Here is a 22,065-nt window from a genome sequence, read left to right on the forward strand (position 1 = left end):
TAATTCCTTTTTTTTCGCGAAAAATTCTGAACGCCTATTAGACTGCAACAAGGTACACCCACACCAGAGGTTTCTTCCTTGTGATTGGCGGCCGTCTGCGAGAGAAGTCGTTATCTCATTATGACCGAGTCACCCAGGGCACGTTTGCTTCCTCGCCGATTGGTGTTCTAACAATAGGCACGTACCTGGAAGAAGCTCGCCCAACCACGAAACACAGACGACGCTACAGTGTTTTAACTTCCAGATAGACTCGGAATCTTTTCACGAAATATGCACGCCCCTACTCAAAAGTATACTGTCGCAAAATTAAATTAAGACCATGCGCAGTTAATTTGATACTCTGGTATTCAGAGTACGGTCCGTACAGTTAACTTGGTGAGTTGACTCGGTGCGCGGGGTACTGGGTTTATGTCCCCTCCAAAAGAAAAAGCCTATATTCGCCACTCTCTGCTATGGATTAAATCTAGCGTGTAATAAATTATCCCCCGAATGAGAGACATCTATTTCTTGAAGTATATTTAGCAAGAGCATTGCTTATAAATATTCCATTAATTATTACATGTACATATGTACGAATCAGCATCTATTTTAACTGAATAATGAAATTTTTAAATGAGGTGGCTTAAAAATGACAGATTGTTGGATTCATATATTCATATATTCAAGGATTATATAGCTAATTACATCATGAAGCATATCTCCTCCAGAAAACCAACAAAGAAAATGATAAAGAATTGACCCTTAAGTAATAGGACCTCATGGGACTAATATCTCCTAGTATGCCTCATAGGAATTGGATCTGGGGGATGACATTTTCTAGGCATAATAATTGTCTGGAATAATAATAGATATGTATCCCGAGATCACGCCAGGCAATACCAGCAAGGTTCCTTAATATAGACTACCTGCTCGGCGTCTTTGTGGACTGCTGTCTCTTAATGACCTCGTTATCGATAAGACGTTAGGCGATATTCAGCTCACACTCAAGTTCCTGCTGTGTCGATACGAATTCTACAACACGCGGTGTTTAACCCGGATTCCACGCGAGTGGGAAAAGAGACGAAATCCACCGTGAGACGTTGGGTTTATCTGGGAGTTCTCCCGTTAGCAAAGTCAATTCATTCAATCCACCAATTAATTAATTCATTCCATCAATTGAATTGACTCTGCTTAACGTCCCGTCAAGATCGAAGCCGGTTGGTGCCGATGAAAGGTGTCGAGACTCTAATGCATAGAATGGAGGGAATGAATGTGCTGAGGGGAAAAAAGGGGGAAAAAAGATATATCCCACCGGCGCTCGACAACGTAAGCCAAGTTTATTCACTCGAGAAAAATCCCATCCGATTATCGAACCCGGAACGCCCCTAAGCCACCGTGGTATCCTATTCCTTACAAGGACCATTTATAATTCATCGTAAGTAGCGACTCCGATGTGTCACATCATTCAGTCCCCTCTTTCCTCCTTGTGCTAGAGTCGCGACAGCGCGACGGCGCGACGCGAAGGATGCGACGCGAAAGAAAAATATCGCGTTTATGTGAACATGCGGTCTTTACACACGCGACAAACAAAGATACAATCAATAAAATAATAGTAAAAAAAGTTTTCTTGCGGTTGCGTACGTACCAAACATACGACAGCCACCAAATGCTTGCAGATTTTTATTAAATGGACGTGTTGGAGAGAAATTGTTTTAGTACAGACTTAATATTGATTTAGAAAAAAATCTCTGTGCGCGAACACACATCAGAGCTTGCACAGATGAATTTAGTAACAGAAACCTTGACAATACACGAACCTAATAATTGTATTACAAATCAAATCCACCAGTTCAACCACGTTACGTAAACAGAGTTCGTGCGCCCTCTAATATATATATTTGCAATCGGGAAGTTGGCCGCCATTTACGTCACACTGACGTCGGAATTGTGAAGAACGCGATTGTTTAGCGAAAAAAATAACGCGAGTGAGTCTTTCATTACTCGCCAGAGATGTGCAACATCTAACCTCGGTAACGAGCAAATTAACATTTTTTTCATGTTGCAAGTACACTTATAATACGAAACCCGGACACAAAAATTAACGTAGAATTCTTTGAAATAATGCCCGAGCGTGATAAATACAAATATAAATATCTAATTGTGTTTTCAACCACATTTTTTTGACGCGAATCACGCGTATTTTCGTTCGTTGCCGGAGCAGCTACGTTGACCATCGAATATATATATTTTTTTTTTTGCAGATCGAAATTCTAAACTATATAATTAAAAACAGCTCCGATAAAAGAAAAAAAATATTGAACAAAATACTAAACCCCGGCTTTGGACTAATTTTTGACAAATAATTTTATCAAAATACTGTCCATCTTGTTAAAATTCATTGAACAGTTAACACTACAAAGTTTTGTTCGCGCCATCCGCCACAGATGGCAGCACAGCCGAGTGGCTGCGAGGGGAAGCCTACAACTCACGTAGTTTCGGTTCCCTACCACGTTCGTGCAACTTCGAATTTCTCTCAAAAATTGAAATTAAAACAAATCGAAGGGTTACATTATGTTAGGTCAGTCACAACATGCTTGTTTTCATTGGAAACTTCTGATTTAGCGGTTAATACCAAAACGCAAAACTTCGGAAATGTTGGGATATTCTTGCAGGGAACCGAAACCACATGAGTTGTAGGCTTCCCGGCTGCAAGCGCGGTGAGGTAGGTGCCGGCAGGGCGGCGCCGGCGGCCACGCGTGGGCTGACGGACGACCTTGGACCAGTTGCGCCCCGCAGATAGGCCCCACGTGTTCGGCGCGCAAGCCGTGTCCCCGGGGGAGGCGGCTTATCGCCGCGCCCCCCTGCCGCGGTCGAGGGCCCCTGCCTGCGTCGCGCACGCCTTATCGTGCGGAGCTTTTACGGCGCTACGTGATGCGGTGCACGCCGCCGTCTTGTGAATGGGCGCTTTGCGGTCGCCGAGATACCGGGGGCGCGTGTCCGCCGTTATCTAAGGCGTGCACCGTGCCTCCTTACCTGTACCTGCCAACAGAACAACAGCTCACGTGAAGTTAAGAAAAACTTACAACTCGTACATCTCGCAAATTTGCATTGAAAGTACCTTTTTTGATGATCCTCGGTGTATTGCACTTGGAAGGAGTAATTTCGTGAATGAAACGAGAGTCGTAATGGACGGAAATGTATAATAACGATGCTGCCATCTGTTGAATGCCTTTTTTTTTTAAACAAGATGGGCAGTATTTTAACAAAATTATATGTCGAAAATCAGGTCCTAAGCCGTGTCTTTTTCGATATATCGGAGCCGTTTCATTATATAGTTTAAAATTTGAATTCTGCAAATGGAATTATTCGATATGCGACGTAAATGCCCCGGCAGCAAATTATAGCTGTGGGTGATTCGCTTCCATAAATTTAGTTTAAAACACTATTTGCGTATATTTATTACTCTCGGTGTTATTTTACAGAATTATAAGTTACATTTTGCGTCCGATTTTCGTATTATAAATGTATTTGCAACACGAATTTGCTCGTTACCGAGGTTAGATGTTTACATACTACTGGCGAGTACTGAAAGACTAGCTCATGTGTTTTTTTTCGATTTTAGTTTAATTATATAAATGCACTAAACTGAAGTCTGCCTTAGGAGTGACAATATTATGATATATATTAACTTGGTCACCGCGAAAGGTTTTGAGATGTTATTTAATTAGAGATGCGAAAATTACGCTGATTCGTTTGGTCGCAAGTTAAACTGCAAACGTATACCTCTGCATAGCTCTGATTATTGGATCACAATTCTCTAGACACACCCTTCTAAGACTGTGAGCCAGTCAACTACCAGCTGGCAGTAGAGTGGCTGAATCACTTAGACCCACTCCAAACCAATATAAAAGCACATTTGGGTAGTTTAGACGTAGTACTATGAATTTTAGCCTGACGGTAAATTAATCCAAGAACTTCGAATTTTTAGTATATTATAGGTGTGTGTTTGGGATTGCTATGCTCATGATGAAGTGATTCATGTTTTAGTATCGGAATGGGAAATGACAGAGAACTTTTTCCATCAGAAAGTTAGGGGTTGAGTTCATTGTGCAAAAGTATCAAAGTATTAAACTAAATGACATTATATGTGTTGTTTGACTTAGAATCGTATTAAAGAAACAATAGCTAAATGCATTTATATGGATAAAATGTTAATTTTTGATGTCTTTAGATTACATTTTTAATTGCATCAATATTAATGGGATACATGGATGTTATGCAATTAAATATTTTCAGAGAGAATGAGATTTTTTTTTAAATTTAGGACGTAATCTATAATTTTTATAGCAATTTTAAAAAAACAAAGCTGTTATAATCATGAAAATGCAGTAAGAAATTGAACAAAATTAATAACGTAGAATGCATGAGAACTTATTAATATTTGTGAAAAATAACATATTTTAAATTTGGTGGACGAAAGAAGATTTAAAAAAAAAGTTATTTTGCACCACAATGGAAAGCTCTGCTTCCCAATTTGAAAAGGATGCTTCGTTACGAGACAACTTTCTTTTTCTTAAAAATGTAAGTTGAGATATATACCATATAACTATGTTCAGTCTATGTTCTCTTTGAATGAATATGTCATTCAAGCAGTCAGCTGTACTAAAAAAAGAACATATTTTATTTTATTCACTTTTCTTGCGTACTTTGTCATTCAATGCTTTAACATAAGTTACGGGTAAAATGGGCAGCAAAGTTGAAATAACTTCCTCAAGAATATATAATAATAACGAATAATTACACATGAGATAAAATATACCAGAACGTGAGTCAGGGAATGGGTATATTGTATCCAGACAAGCGAAACCCATGTACTCAACATGGACGATAGTAGTAAATAAATAAATAAATCAACGTATCCACGGCACATTACATTTACGACGCCATACGGGACGTGTTAAAAATTGGGAGATGCTGCGACCCTTCTTAACCATCTCGGGAAAGATTTGCCAGCACATAACTGTCTGGTCGTCATGCGCCGACGAGGGTACAGCATGCGGCCGAGAGTGGCCATAAAGCCGTGACCAGTCCCGCCACGAGGCAGACGGACAAATCGAGTAGGTGGACTTGTCGGGAGACTACCAGGGGTGCCAACTGCCGACTGTCTCTGAGGCACCTTCTGGGTGCAGAAACATCGCTTTGCGTGACTACGTTGTAAAAATGGTATTTGTAAGTCGGAATTTAACAGCTCCGTGATTAATATCCGGAAAAATATACCCTATTATATGTGTATATATATATGTCTTCCATTTATATCACTATATACATTATTTATTGTATTCTGTTAAAAGTATAACATCACAATGGCAACTGCAAACCGTTCGGCAGTCACCGCTGATCATCAAAGCATCTAAAATCATTCATTATAAATTATAATATTTAATGAAAATGTATAGTGGCAATTTAACTAAACATTTTATACAATACTTGAGCATGAATTATTGGTTTTTACTATTGTATAGTTTTTAAAATACAAGTTCTGCCACCAATATTAGCTTTATAGAATGCGACCGTAAAACTTTTAAACGGCGAATAGCCATACTCCCTTAAGATACAAGCAAAGTTAATTTTCTCAAAAGTTTACAAACGTCAATGCCACGCCTGCAGAACTGACTCAAGAAAGAAAGTAACTTATTACAGCAACTGTCAGAACTGTCCCATAAACTCGAAATAAAATAGTAGATAACAGAGGGACATATTTTTTGTATCCAAATAATTTTGCAATGTTTTAATTAATATAATTAAATTACATTAAGGAAAGGTTTATTGTTGTAACAATTCCAAGTGAATATAATAAATAGCATTTTGTATTAAAAGGTAACGCAGGCAATTGTATTTTGAAGAATTATTTTGCTTATCTATAATCAAAAAATGCATGACTTTATGTAAAGAATATATTATTAAAATGTGATTACTTTCTAAAACGAATTTTTAATCTATATAACAGTATTTTTTTTTTACTTTGCATTATAATATCTCCTGTATTCTTTGCATTACCAGTCACACATGTATGAGGAAATTCCCGGTACTCATACTATGTTGAGTCGAACCTTAAATCCTTTCACCATACATAAAGAGTCTGCACGAAAAAATTCCAATTCCAGCTTTCATTTTTTTTTACACTCTCGGTACAAAATATCCCATCTACGTCTATTATACGTAGTCGTCAAAGAATACCGAACCTCCAGCGTTATCATTAGCTGGTGTATGAAAAATCCGTATCGATTGTGTCATTTAACTAGGCGTCTGAATAAGTGAATAGCTGACAATAGTAACAGTACATTGAACTAAACTATTATGGTTTTGTTGCTTGATGGATTTCTGTTGCATCATCGAGGCCAGCTGTTGAATAACCAAAATGAATAATCACAGATTAGAAAAGAGAAATTAAAGATTGGTAGAAACCAGTATTATATAATATGATTGTATTTAATTCACTGGTTGATTTTCTTTAAAGTTACTAAACTGAGGTTCCAATAGTGATGTTCGATTGTGGTATGATTGCTAATCTGCGAAAGAAAAGACTTATGTCTCGAGGTAGGCTACTAGACTCTTGCTGTTTCCATAAGTCTCATAGAATTCTATGTCAGCTTATACCCTCTCGTATTCTTCTAAACAAAAGGAATTGCAGCATAGCCCAACCTAATTTAAACACGTGGGGTACCCAGCTCCGCATGGAAAACACACTTAGGTTTCATCATGTTACTTAAGAATTAAAAAGATCCTATTCTAAAATATCAGCAGTGTGAATGATTTAATTGCATTTTCCAAAAAAAAAAAATCTTCAAAAAGAACTTAAGATTTAAGCCTAAATCTGTGTAAAAAAAGGTAGCGGTCGTTTATATTGTGTTAGAAATATTATATTTTTTGAACAATTTTTTTAAATTACTAAGTCATCGTATATAATATCTTTATTTCGTGCATCCTGTTACTTATGCAATTGCCATTTAAAATTGCGTATATATAAAATTAGCGTCTGAATTACAGGCCAACTCAGAAGTCTAGGCTAAAAACAAATTTACAAATATTTTGGGGACACGCATGAAGGGAGAATAATTTATGTTGGGCTTTAGCGTGAATTTTTTACTCTGGTTAAGGCATTTTAACCAAATTTAGAATAAAATTGGCAGACATGAACGATATGATTTTGAATTATCATTTACTACAAAGTGGCCATTGGAACCGTTTGCAAATTTCCTTATCAGCTACACTAGCTCTTAAATCGCGGTGAGGGGTGATACACGTGCCTTGGAACAGTTTGATAATAGGCCTACTTGGTGCTCATAAGATTAAACATTCGAACCATTGTAAGGTTTTGACTCGAACCACCGATCTTTGCCTCACCAAAACAGCATGAAGCCTTAATAATCAGGTTAACAAAAAATAGCCAGCTAATAACTTTGCTGGAATATGCAGTTTTTTTTCTTTTTACGTAATAATATCTGTAGCTCTACCAAGTTAATCATGTTTTTTTTTTTCTCATTCTGCGTGTTTTAGTTTCACCAAAAGGAACATGCAGAACTTATGATTTTAAATTCAAAGTAAAGTTTGAAGAGCGTTTGCTATCAAATGATTTCTATAACAGGCAATAAATTGAAACCAATTTTTAATTTTTTTTTAAAAAGATTATTACGTTTCGACAACATTTTTTATGAGACGGATTTGGTCACTCAGAATTGTATATTGTTTTAATTAAATTAAATTGCTAGAATAGTTTTCATTAAATAAAATATATATTATTAATAAATTAATCAACTGAAGTTTCAAAAGTCATTTGGTACATACATTTATGAGTATAGCGTTCTCTAAATAGGTGATTTGAACGCAAGTGTAGGTAAGGAACTTCCCCCTCGTGGTGCTATACGTACTTGAAAGTTTTTCGTTTCATTTCATAAATAAAAGTTAGTTTTTTTTTAAAATTAAGTCTTGTCAGTATCAGAATATCAGGATACTCAGGACAGGTAGTAATCTAAACATTTACTTAATTCAGCTGGCTTCATAACGTTGAGAATTGAATGTCATGCAGCACTCAATGCAGCCTCTACAAATTCTGTCACGTGTGCTGGAATTTCCTACACAAATTTCACATTATTCAAAGAGACTAGTTGCTAGCGTAAAGTGTTTTTAAATTTCATTTCATTTATTTAATTGGTAAATAAATTAAGTATGTCGGCTCCTGGGTGAGACCACGTCTGTACGTCTGTGGGAATGATGGTGTGCCCTGAAGATGGCTGCAGCTGAACATTCCGAAACTTCGGGGACGTCATCATTTGCAGGGACTTGGCCCTCGACCGAAAAGCCAAGAAGCCTACGATCTATACGAATGTTAATGCAAATTAATCGACTTACTGACAGGCCACGCACATCCTAAACCGGTCGACCTAAATATTGTAAATTAGAAAAAAAAATATTCCTTAAGTACCCTAGGAGAGCACTAAGGAGGGATTTTTTTTGAAATTCCATCCATAAAAGGGAGTAAAGGTTTAGTAAAGTTTGTATGAGGCGAAATACCACTCACCGACTCACTCATCACGAATTCTCTGGAACTATAAGACCTACAGACTTGAAATTTAGCGCATATGTTCCTTTTACTACGTACACATCAATCAGCTACCAAGGCGGGTTGCGGGGGGTGTTAAAGATTAAAAATGTTCCGACTTCTAAGTGTATGTTCTACCGACTTAACCTGATCTGTAATGATGTGTAAAATCTGGGCAGCGACGGGTACTTCAGCTGATTGCTCTACAAAACACTAAGACGCACACAATAACAACCTACAATTCACGTTGTTTGGGAATACACAACGTGTATGTTTAAGCAAAAGTAACTATTTCACCAGGTGTCTGCAAGGCTGACACTGTTTTGCGTGTTTGAGAAAGGAGAAGATGGGAGATGTAAAGCTTTGCAAGTGCTTCGAATGACGTCGTCGCCTTTGCTCGAGCAAGGGAGCGGCGCACGCTGTCGCTTGCGTGAAGCATGCAACACGCTCGGCAATGGGCGGCTTATTCCATTCCCGTTAGGGTCACGCCCGCATTTTTACAACACGTAAAGTGACGGACGTTACCGTAAGGTAAAGTTTTTTTTTTTCCGGGGTGAACTAAATAATTAATTCTTACAAAAATCGCATGTAAGTTTTCATATTATAAATATAACATTTATTATAATATTAAGATTTAATATTATTTATAAGTATATAAAATAGTTATTTTAAAGGAATTTTTAAGGGGTAATAAAAACTATTACATATAATTTTTTGTTACAAGAGGGCTGAATGAAGTATTATCTTTGAAAGATTTGTGCAATGGGAGTGCATGACTTGATGTAAGCTTTTGGACATACGCCATTGCTAAGCACATGTATGTCTGTAGAAGAAAACTACAAAAAACCAAAAGACCAAAAACACAAATCAAGCAAAAATTGCTGTTGTCAACAGAATATATACACCAGATAATATTCCATAACAGGAATATGGTCAACAAACAAAGAAAAACAAAGAAAAATGGACTAAGAGAACGAAAAAGAAACCTCCACAAATGATGAATTGAACCCCAAAAAAATTCAGCACAACAGTTGAAACGAGACAAAAACAACGAAAAGACGAAACAAACACAATAGTTTTCCAAAACAGAAACAAGCCAGCACAGCAGTTGAAACACAGCACGAACACAACTTTATTTAAATTTTCTTAAATGTTACTGTATCTGAAGTAATTTCAATTAAAATAATTTTGTTCACAAAAATATGGCCTTAATTTCTGTTATATTTTGTGTTCTTGGCCCCTACGATGCCGGAGCCCCTAAAAATTGCACATTTTGTCTCCCTCAACATTTATTTTTTCTTGGCAGCTCTGACGGTGACCCTCATAAAGGAATCACCCAAGGTCGAAGGTCCGATCTCAACAACAACCATTACTCAATATAATTTATGGGTATTGAATTGGTAACCAATATATACAAAGGTGTTAAATACGACGTCTGTGTAAAGTTGTTGACTGCCCATAATTGATTGCTGCATAATGGGCAAATGTTATTTCAGATACCACTAATAATTCATTGTTCTTTTAAGTATTTTTGTGCGAAATAATACAAATTATAACCCTTTAAATGTTTACATTGCTCACTTTTATTTTGATTTCCAGGAACCCACTTATTAATCAACGTCGCGACCTAGTTGCTGCTGAATAAAGTATTTTCTTAGAAAACAAACGCCGAAATACCCTCTAGGGACAAACAGTTGGTATGTGCATGCACACATTTATGTGGTTTGTGAAAGGTCTTCTCACAGGTGTAGGTAGAAGAAGTGGTAGATTTCTCGGGAACTTCGCGCGAATGGTTGCGGTACCGAGAACCATCTTTCTTTCATTGACATTTAGACAGACACGCGCTAGCCATCCTCAAAAGTCTGCTCTTGTGCTGGATAGAAATGAACATCATGAATAACACAAGCTCAGGCTGTCCATATTTGAAATCTCATGTAAGTTCCCAGTTGCTTTTCGTTTAAGTTAATCCAAGTTCACATTTGCTTTCTTATTCGTTATCCAAGTTTCCAGTTGATTTCTGATACGGTATTTATATTCCCATATAATTTATTTATATGTTCAACTAAGCTCTCAGTTGATTTCTTGTATGTTTACATTTATACTTTTAAGTTCCAGTTGCTTTCTTGTACATACCTTTAAGTTCCCAGTTGTTTTCTTGTACGTCATCTAAGTTCCCAGTTGTTTTATTATATGTAATCTAATTTCTCAGTTGCTTTCTTACACGTTAATTTAAATTCCCGGTTGCTTTCTTACACCATCTAAGGGAGCGTATTACGTAACGCAATTTTTTGATATTTTTGACCCCCCCTCCCCCCATGTAACGCGTCGTAACGTTTTTCTGTACCCCCCCTCCCCCCTAGTAAAACGTTACGTAACCCCAAGTGACCATTTTTACCTAAAAGTCACAATTATGTGGCGTAACGTACCGGAATAAGTCACTAAAATACCTTTATTATTGTTTTAATCGCGTTAATGTTATTTATTAACATTTGAAATGTCTTGTTTTTAAAAGCAAGAGCTTTCTAATTTTTTTTTTGTCCTAATAAATTTTTACTACTCAATCATACATTTAGCAATCGTACATTTAATTACGTCGTTTTCCTGACTTGGCCCTGTCCTTACACACGTTTTGCTTTATCCGCCATTGTTCTTCTCATGCATTCTCCTATTTTAGCGTTTTACTAATAAAGCTATTAAAATCAAATAACAAATTTTATTTCTAATAATTATTTTTACCTTTGGCAATGCAATTACAAACATAAAACTAACTGAAATAAAATATATTTGTCAAAATATAATCGTATTTAAGAATACGATCGAACGAAAACGAAAAACATTTAAAATAAAATTAGCCATAATTAAAATAAGTAGAGTGTAAAAAAAACAATTCAATTGGAGTTTTACTGCTCCTCTGTCCATGGGTTTGCCAGCCACTCAGATTCTTTCATTACTGGCATCCGGAGAGCAGATGAAGAGGGTTCCGGAATTGTTAACCCGCTTGCATCAACTTCGTCTTCGTCGAGCCAATCGGCATCCTCAGACGATGTTTCACAGCGACGCACAATGCAGAGAAGCTCATTTGCCCTTCTTGCAGCAAGTCGCTGTGGCCGTACTCGACTTTCACGAAGGTCTTGGGCAGTCTTGCCATGCATGAAACGATTGTGCATTTGCACACTCTTGTGGGATGTAAAATAAATCCCACAGGTTGAACATACTCGATTCTTTAGGTCGGATTGTACTGATGGGCAAAATAAATCGTAAGGCATCTGCTAAACCCTTCTAGAGGCGGCGACAGATCAACAGACAACCTCACAAGAACTGGCGAAAACTTGCATGATCCTTTGTCTATCTGACTAGGTACCACGAGCTTGTTTGCGGTTTGAAGGATTGGGTAGGTTGGCGGCAGGAAAGTTTCTGGAAAGACAGATTTTCATGCACTCCTCAAGAGGGAACAGCAGGATTCATCCGCGCATTTAATAACTTGCAAGAAATATTGCGATTCACGGACGTGAGCGCTATACCACGCCATATTTGTTTCTGCTGGATCCTCCAAGCTATCTTCAGGGTTTCTATATTCCGCCGAAACATCGTAGTTGTCAATTTTCATACAGTCGGTCGAGTGCTTGGAGCACATAAATTAAAATGGTTGCCATCTTGGGAGAACAAAATACGAACAATTCAATCGGGAATCCCACGTAAAAAATAAACGAAAAGGGTTGCCAACTTGGGAGATTTTAATTCACTAGTTTTTTTATTAACCCTTCAGACCAATCGTCTTTCGTACCACAACATTACTGTTGTGATGAGAAAAAATTTCACACATAGAAAACAGTGTATTTTGAATATCAATACCTATATAATTTCTAATATTTTCTTCCCTAACCTAACTAAAACTAAGTGTATTTTGGAGGGGTTCGGGTTAGGGAAGGACCTAGGTGCGTCTCAGGCCGAAGCCTATACGCCTAGTCATGCTGGGATTAGCCATGCAGGGAGAGGGTCGCATGCATCATGTGCTAGGAGGGGATTGGCCAGCCATGGCAGCGATTGGCGCCATGACTAACTCCCCTCACTCTTAAATCTAGACTATAACTAGAGATAGGTTGGGCCCAGGTAAAACCTGCATAGACACAGGGAAAACCCTGGGCACATTCATGCGGGATGCAAATTGGCATACATTACGTGTAGGAATTTACAGGAGATAGAGGATGGTCTGGATGAAGTGTTGGACAGAGTAGAAAAGAGTCTACCATGCGGGGGTTGGGCACTTGGACTCGTGGTACGCTTTGCTATTTGTCTAGTACTGGATTTAGTGACCTGGGACGCAAGCGCCCCTGGTGGTGAGTGGTTGTACTGACCACTCACTCCGCCGCCAGTCAGCACCTAAAAAACTAAACTAAGACAGAAACAGATAAATGACTTACAAACTAGGCATTTCGTTACGAAATATGCAAACACCCAACTCAGGGATGGACGTGCAGTGCTTAAGATAAAACTAAAATAATAACTATAAATATTTATTTTTTATTTTTATAATTTCTAATATAGCGATTGGAGTCTACGTTGACAACCGAAGTATAACGAAGCCATCCGAATAGCGGTATTTTTTGTTTTAACTACTTTACTGGAGTGACGAGAAAAACTACCACAGCTGTTGATAAATAAATATATATATAGCTTTACGTTTGGAGTTAAAAAAACAAACATTATTCACTAATCCTGTAAAGCAAGCAGAAGCAATTTTGTGAAGGTAGAAAAAAATTAAGTTATCATGCCATTTGAAATTTTGAGAAAAAAGAGTTTTAAAAATTGCGTGAAAGGGTTAAAAAAAAACAATGTGACGTAACGCGTAGGTCAAACCCCCCCTCCCTCCCCTGTAACGCATCGTAACGTTTTACAAGACCCCCCCTCCCCCCAAATTCGTTACTTAATACTTGAACGCTCTGTAAGTTCCCGGTTGCTTTCTTACACGCATCTAAGTTCCCGGTTACTTTCTTACACGTAATCTAAGTTTCCAGTTGCTTTCTTACACGTTAATCTAAGTTCCCAGTTGCTTTCTTACAAGTTAATCTAAGTTCCCAGTTGCTTTCTTACAAGTTAATCTAAGTTCCCAGTTGCTTTCTCATACGCACATCTAAGTTCCTGGTTGCTTTCTCATACGCACATCTAAGTTCCTGGTTGCTTTCTCATACGCACATCTAAGTTCCCGGTTACTTTCTTACACAATCATCTAAGTTCCCTGTTGCTTTCTTATACGTTCATCCAAGTTCCCGGTTGCTTTCTTATACGTTCATCTAAGTTCCCGGTTGCTTTCTGATACGTTAATAAAGTTCCCAGTTGCTTTCTTACGCGTTAATCTAAGTTACCAGTTGCTTTCTTATACTAAAAGTTTATCTAAGTTCTCAATTGCTTTCATATATGTTAATATAAGTTACCAGTTGATTTTTATATAGGTGGTTTTCTTTTGCGTTCACCCAAGTTTTTAGTTTCTTTCTTGTAATTCATCAAAGTTCCCAGTTGCTCTTTTATAAGCTAATAACGTTTCTAGTTGTTTTCTTACATGCCATCTAAGTTCCCAGTTGTTTTCTTATACAAGTTACGTTTTTATCTATTAATACAAGTCCCCAGTTGCCTTCTTATACTTTAATCCAAGTTCCCAGTTACGAGAGTTCAAAATGCTTCTTACTAGCTCAGAAACACTTTCAAATAAGTATTCTGATAAGTGATATTTTAGAATACTTCGAATTGATTTGTTTACATTCTTGGGTTATTAATACCCGCATGTCACGCTTGTAAACGAAATAGCTAACTGTAGACCATTTTGGTATGGAAACGAAAGAGAAAAAGGAATGTAATGGGCGAGCTACTAGAAAACATAGAGGATTTGAGCGCCCATGGCTAAAAATTATTTCAATAATTTATTATGGACTGAGAGCACTTTGGTTAATTATTAACACGTGGGATGTGAGGTATAACATGGGTATATTTTTTGGAGTTCTCCTGATCAACCCACCAAGCGCATTCCGTTTCTAGAGGCCACGGTGGTTTGGAGGTCAGATCACTCGCCTCTTACCAAGGTGATCTGGATTTGACCCCAGTGAAATCACACCCACATTTTTTTTTTTTTCACTACAGTGGGAAACGTTCTGGATGTTGCAGTGAGCCGGTAGGTTTTATCAGGGTAGTAAGTACCGTTTCCCTCACTTCGCAGGGTCTTAGTAGAAGCATCCACGTTGTGACCCGTGGGTACTGATTTTATGGACTTGTTAATTCTTTTCTTTAAATGATTCATACAATGGCGGATTTTGATTTAATACAATTTCTTGGACATACGCCGTTGCAGTATTGCACTGTTTGTCAAGTCGCAACTGTTTTGTCATGGGAAACCTACAATTGTTCGTCAGTGTAGTCGTCGTTGTGTTGTGTGTAGTATCTGTTTATCTTCATCGTTGTGTTCGTATGTTTGCTGCGTTGTCCAGGTTTCTGTTGTTTCTCTGCATTTACAGTTATTGTTGAAAATGTCTCGTCGTTGTTAGCCCACTGAGTTCGTCTGTGCTGCTATTTTTTTTTTTTTCATGACAAAATTCCTTACACGGAATTCTTGTGCTGTCTGACATTTAAGTTGGAAAGTATTCGCATGTGCTGTCGTCGTTGTGTTGTCCGTAATGTCTGTTTAGGTACATAGTTGGGTTTATCGGTTTGACATATCTGATGTTTTATTTTTTTTTTAATTTATTTCTTGATTTGCGTTTTTGAATATTTTTTTTTTCATGACAAATTGTGCAAAACTGCAATTGCGTATGTAATAAATTGTAATAAATCTGTTAATTCTGCCACCAGTAGCCTAGGATTGAACAAGAGATTTTCATGAAATATAACTGCTTCTCCGACGTCCGACCCCACCTCACACATTCTTATTCATTCTGGAATTACATGTGATCCATGTCTGAACCGCCACCTCCGGAGAGGAGAAGCGCGTGGGTCGTTCACCTGGTGGTGGCTGCAGATGAGTTCTCGTGCGAGTACGTGCAGAAACTGAGAGTCACGCCCGCGGACGGTTCTCGAAGTGTCTTCCGAGCCACTGAGAAAAGGGGGAGAGAGGGGTGTGTGTGTGTGTGTGGGGAGGGGGTCTCCCAGGCCTGTAGCGGTGACGCGTGGGCCGCGGGGGACTTTCGCAAGGCCGGGCGCTGCGGCGGTGGGAGGCGCGTATGGCGCGGGGCGGCGCCCCGGGTCCCGCGGCTCGCGGGGGCCGCAAGGTCGATGCGCCGCCGGCCGGGGTCAACACTTCCCCGCCGCCGCCGCCGCCGCCGCCGCGGGTAACGGCAACCCAGCGCCGCGAGTACTCCCCTCCTCCTGCCAAGAACACTCATCTTCTGATACATAGTGATGTGAGAGGTCCGGATAGGCGCCTTTACTTCCTGCCGGAGGCGCTAGCCGGAGGCGCTAGCCGGCAGGGAAGCTATTGGTGCCAGGGGCTGGGATACTGGGATAGGAGGTCTCATCCTCTCGACACAGCCCTTCTCCGACCCCTCCGGACTGCGATGGAACGGCCATATAGGGGCCACGGATTTCGTCCCGGTAGGAGAATGTATGCCGGCCCGCAAGGATTTCGGGAGCACGTGTAATAAATAAGCGAAGCGAAAACTTTGATAAAGATAGTCTGAGGGATAAAGGAGCGTGCACTTGGGTACACACGTTAAAAGTTATACTTTTATGGCATTACGAAAATATAAACGGTAAACATTTTAAATCACATATTATAACACTAAGTATATTTGTGTAGCTATATTTGTTTTTTTCTCAAACTTACTACAAATAAACCTTAACCTTATATTCGACAATTCATATTTAACAGTAAAAAAAAATAATTACGAAATTATTTTATATTTCGTGGTGTCGAATACAACATGTTGGCTAAGAATTTGTCGTGTGTCTACAGTATGACGAACGCTGAGCTATCATTACATTTCAATGTTAACTAAGGGTTGTCATATTTATTGTAACGCCAGAATGATAACGTATATTTCAAGTTGCCATGATTTCTTTTTATGACTATAAAATACAACATAAATAATTAAAGGATAGTTGTACTATTATAGCGTTTTTATTTTTTAAAAGCTATGCATGGTGTAAATTATGCTACGTTCACGAAAATAATATATAGGGACGAATCGTGTGGATTTCTGAAACTTACACAGATGGAAGCACCGTTCCAATCGACTTCCGTTACATTCATGAAATTCCTTCTACCAAATGCCGTGTACCGAGAGCTAAGAGATTACACATAAAAAAAATAGCACTAGAACGGTTCCGTTATAGGTTCACAAGGTAGCCGTAACCAAAATTCATCACCAGCAACACAGTGATCTGTATAGACAGTCCCGCGACACCCCATCTCAGCTTACTGTCCACGCCAAACGTCTGGGCGGGTGAAAATTCTGGTTTGAGCGAGCGTAATTTGCGGGAAAATGCAGAGGAGACCTGCAATCAATGTTTCAGTCCACATCAAGTATGCAACCTAGTCTTTACAAATGCTAGCCATGCGATGATCCGTGTCGTTCCAGAGATCAGCGACTGGGTGCATAGTTGGACTCGCCGCCAAGACGTTTGTCTAGGACAGTAAGTACTGACGTCCCTGTGCTAGTAGTCTGGGAGGGTCGTGGGTTAGTCATTATGATTCCTGCAGACATATGATCTTCTCAGCCTAATGAGAGCCTTCTCAGCCCAGAGAGCGTTACAACAGGGCATTTACCAGAACTAAAATCATTTGGGTGTTCCAATCATCGGGAACCAAGTGTTTAAAAATAATTTCATGGACATGCGCCATTGCTGGTTTACACTGGTTGTCGTAGAAAACCTTAAAAAAAAAATGACAGAAAAGATGAACACATAAACACACGAAGGACAAGCCAATATCAGCCGATGTCAAATGTTCCATACGTAGTCAGCACAGAAACTTCTATGCAAGAAATTTTAGTAAAAAAAATAATAACAGCATAGACGAACACAGTGAACTGATAACGAGACATTTACGACAAGAAAAGTAAACACAGAGAAACAACAACCTTGGACAACACGGCGACGCGAAGACTAATGAGGCTGTGTGTGTGTGAGTCAGGACCCAGATTTAAGGCTCAACAGGCACCAGAGGTCGGGCACTCGGTCGGAAACTTGACGCGGCAAGGCTTGCTTCAAGCTCCTTTCTCGGCCCAAAAACTACTCATTTTCAAACTGTTGCTACAGAGTAGATTTGATTTCAGGTTTATTACCACATGTATGTCCCGACTGTGAGGCTTGACGAATATGGCTGTTGCAAGGTTGGCATTCCGGTATGAGCTACAGTTTCCTCAGGACCGACGGCAAACAACACTGGGTGCCGTCTCCCCTCACAGTTCTCCACTCTACACTGCATTTGATTTTGTAAATGGAACAGAACTATTCATGTTTAATTAAGGGTATCTGTAAATTGGTATATTTACACGAAAACTACTTTATCAGTAAAAAATAGTGTCAGCAGTAATAGTGGGTTCAGATTATAAACCGGACATTTATGCTTTGTGTTGTCCCAGTACCTCCAATAGTTGAAGTTATTTGTAAATCGCCCCCAGAATAGGTTTCCAATATTAACTGCGCACCCAATAAGATTTATAAAACAAAATATAGTAAAATTGTTTAATATTCGGTTTCCCTTTCTATGTTTTTTAAAAAAATTCTAAAATTAAACATTAATTTAAATATAAAATTATGAGCCAATTTTCTTAAGAAACACTCAGTATTATCTCTAAAAACCAATTTCATAAATGTGAAAATAACCATAGCCCTATGTTGTAAAAGGTTACAATATAATTCTTGTTACAAACTATTTCTTGGAAACTGGTTTCCATATGAATCTTTTGTAAAAGTACAATTTTTTTTCTTCTGGGTATGATGTAAATGTTATCAGCACAAGTAAACACAGGCTTTTTGTAAAGAGATTCCGTAAAAATGCCTGTACTATAGTTATGACTTGTGGGCCCATGGTGACACATTTGGTGGGGAGGGAGAATCAGCGGCAGTTGATAAGTGAAGGTTTTAGCCTCTATTGTGACGTTTTAAAAATATTTTTTCTGCCTAATGGTGCAAAGTTCATTGTGCCCTCCCTCCGCCGGGGTCAGGCTCACGTCTCTCGACACACCCATTTGTCCTCCGCATTCACCGCTAACCTCTCCACATCTCCACATAAGACTTTCCCTCGACACAAGTGCCAGGTAAAGTGTGTCCTCTCAATTTTATTTCTCTACCACAAACTAATGGTTCACGTGGGTGATGTATCAGCAACAGACTCGGTGTCCACAATCTTTCGACACTACTCGTGTCTGCACGATTACGTGGTAAGTGTGTGAAGCTATTTTTTCCCCCTTCAGATAATTGTTGCACCATATTGGTTAGACGCCCAAAAAAATTGACCGATGTGTAGTGTTTGCGTTGAGGAAAAAAATTTTAAATGACTTAATTTTTATGAAAGTGTCTTTGCTTAACGACGGGGATTCTTAATTTACACGTACTAACCACCATTAGAAGTTACCAAACATCATTCCGACGTTTTGGGCGGGACAGCATGGCGATGAGGTTAAAAAAGTGACTTCAACCTCGTCACAGCATGCCGTCTCCTGGCAATTACTAACTACATGTTTACAACGGACAACCACTCCACAGACTAATACCTCCATGGCACGACCAAGGAGGTTGGGAACAGCGAGTACAACCTTCTTGGGCACGACCTGCCCTGTGAGCGATGGCTCGTGTTTCAGACGCGAGGGAACTGTGATAAGAGCCAGAGACTCGGGAGGAGAGAGAGAGAGAGAGAGAGAGAGAGAGAGAGAGAGAGAGACGGGTGGGTGATGCTGAGAGATGCCATCTCGGAACACGAGGCCCGCGAAGAGGGGGCAGTCTCCCTGCCGCACCGGGCCGTGATGAATCCTCCTGATGTCGCGGCAGAACAAACATTTATTATAACAGAGTCTTTCTTCGGAAATAAGCGGTCGCGATGTCTCGCGCGGCGGAACCTGGCCAGTTAATCTTGGTAGGCCTTGAACAGGCCCACGTGGCCCACGAATGAACCTACGGTCGTCCTCTCCAGACTTTGTACTGTGTGCGTGCGCGTGGCTGTATTTAATCTTTAGTCGCATCTCTGCTACGGCATCTTAGAAAATACTTTCTTTCACGAAGTTGTAGTTTCAGGGTGTGAAGAATAATGGGAAAAACCCGAATTTTCAGGGAATTTTGATTTGTGAACAAAATTATGTAATAGGTAAACATATGTTTGGTCATGTAATTTAAATCAAATGTTTAGACAAAGGATCATCCTGTACTAACGTATAAACCGTGTCATGGTTATTGTATTTCGGGTCCCGTCTTTGTTGCAATGCAATATATTAAAATTTCTGTCATTTAGGTTCCGTGTTTCCCTTAAAATTGAAACGATCACAACTTACGTAGTACTTATACTTGGATATTTTTTACTTACAAAACGTGGGAGGTACTTTAGATGTGTGGCACGGACTTACCAATGCAGTGTTTTTGGTACACAGGGTGAGTTGCAGCTACTCATTTAGAGCTGTAGCCATATTGTATAGCTTTTTAACATTAAAACATCATATTGAAATACGAGTGACGAAATTATAGAACCTTTTTAAATGACTTCGGAGAGCATTTTGGAGGTTTACCAACTACGCCAGAATTGTTTTCTAAATTAAATGGTAACGTCATCTGTAGATGTCTACCAGTTGGAATGAACTTTAGTACAAAAACCAGCCATCACAGTCTTAATCGGAAGCAGTGAAAAATGACTTCAGATATCTTTAAAACTGCTTTAATGGAATGAGTGCCGCCGACGATATGTCATGTTGCCATCAGGGGCTTTCAGTGTGACGTGAGACCAGAAACAGAAGTTTCTAACACTCACTCTGTGCAAATTGTTTCAGATGCACCCCCACCCTTTTTTCGAACCACTTGTACTGGTTGGGGGATGATTGGCGACACGGGTTAAGTGTACGCTATGTGTGCTACGTGTGTCGTATTACACAAGGTGTTCATCGAAAAGCAGAGACGCTCCCCAACAGCCAGACTGTTACGTACTTTCCAACTAAGGATTCATCTAATATACTAAACAAAGTGTTTTCCGTAATATCAGATAATATCTTCTTAGAAATTGCCCTGGATATCAACTTCCGAATTCTGTTTTACGGTATAAGAAATGTAAACGCACACGAGGAAGAAATAAGTGTGTTTTTGTATAGGTCTTACCCAGTTTTTGAATGTTTTTTTCTTATGTGCCAAGATTATTCTTGTGGATTAATTTTCCAAGTAAGTGTAATTTATACCCATAAATTTACGAATATCCCCGAATACTTTATAACCAGTGTTCTTCAATAATTTAAAAATAAATTTTTTTAACAGTGTATAACGGTGATGTTAGTGTCGTAATGAAGAGCACTAGCGGCTTGTACGTTTGCCAGAATGTGGCTAGTTGCTATCAGGTGGTTGTGGCGTGTTTTCATGAATCAGTTGCCTTCTGCAGATCGTTTAGAAGAATTTAATATACCGATCCAACAGAGATTTCCGCAAATTTCTAGCAGTGGAGTTGACAACAACACAGTTAATTTCTGTAAGGCCGGCGTCACTACGTGGTCGACCAGAAGCGGTGCATCGTCTCTGCTCTGTGATTCCTTCAGGATCAATTGCTTGCATGCTCGATTGTGAGAGAACTGCTTTGTGCACTCCAGGGAAAGCGGTCGAAAGCATATTCAGGCTAAAAAGTTGCGGAATTTTTTGGCTGCCGTAGTGAAATACCAGCACAGGATATAAGAATAAATTTTTGATAGGGTTTTTGCTGTTAGGTCTGGAGGTTTTCGCGGTGAGTGGAGAGGGGGGGGGGGGAGTGGTATGTATGTAATACCTCACAAGACATGCGAAGAGGTCTTCCCCTCGAAAAATCCTTAAATTGATTTTTGCTCTAAAACGCATTTTTAAGGCTATCCGAGGACCCTTAAATTGTGTTTTTTTTTAAAAGCCTTCTCTTAAATACTGCAGATTCATTGGCCATTATAACATATGAAAAAGGAAAATAAATTTCTAACGACACCGTACCATGATACTGCATTACTGGCCAATATTTCTAATTGTGTTAGAGTCCATTAGAGATACTGACACAAACAAAACACACACACACATATATATTAGTTATAAAAAATATTTTTGTTCAAAGTGATATTAATTTGCTGGCCTCCATGTCTGATTGCCTCTAGCTGGTTGGTAACTGTGCTTCAGAAGGGGGGGAGGGGCACCAGCGCGAGGCCCGTGGGAGCAGGGTCCCGCGGTGACGCGGCGCGCTGGGACGCGGTGGGCGATGCGGTCCTCCTTGGCATTTCGCGAGCAGAGTCGCGAGCCGCGGGGGTGGCGCTTATGTAAGCCGGCGGTGGGCTGCCCCCCCCCCCCCTCGCAATTATCAC

Source organism: Bacillus rossius, chromosome 6, assembly GCF_032445375.1.
Source record: "Bacillus rossius redtenbacheri isolate Brsri chromosome 6, Brsri_v3, whole genome shotgun sequence".
Lineage (NCBI taxonomy): Eukaryota > Metazoa > Arthropoda > Insecta > Phasmatodea > Bacillidae > Bacillus > Bacillus rossius.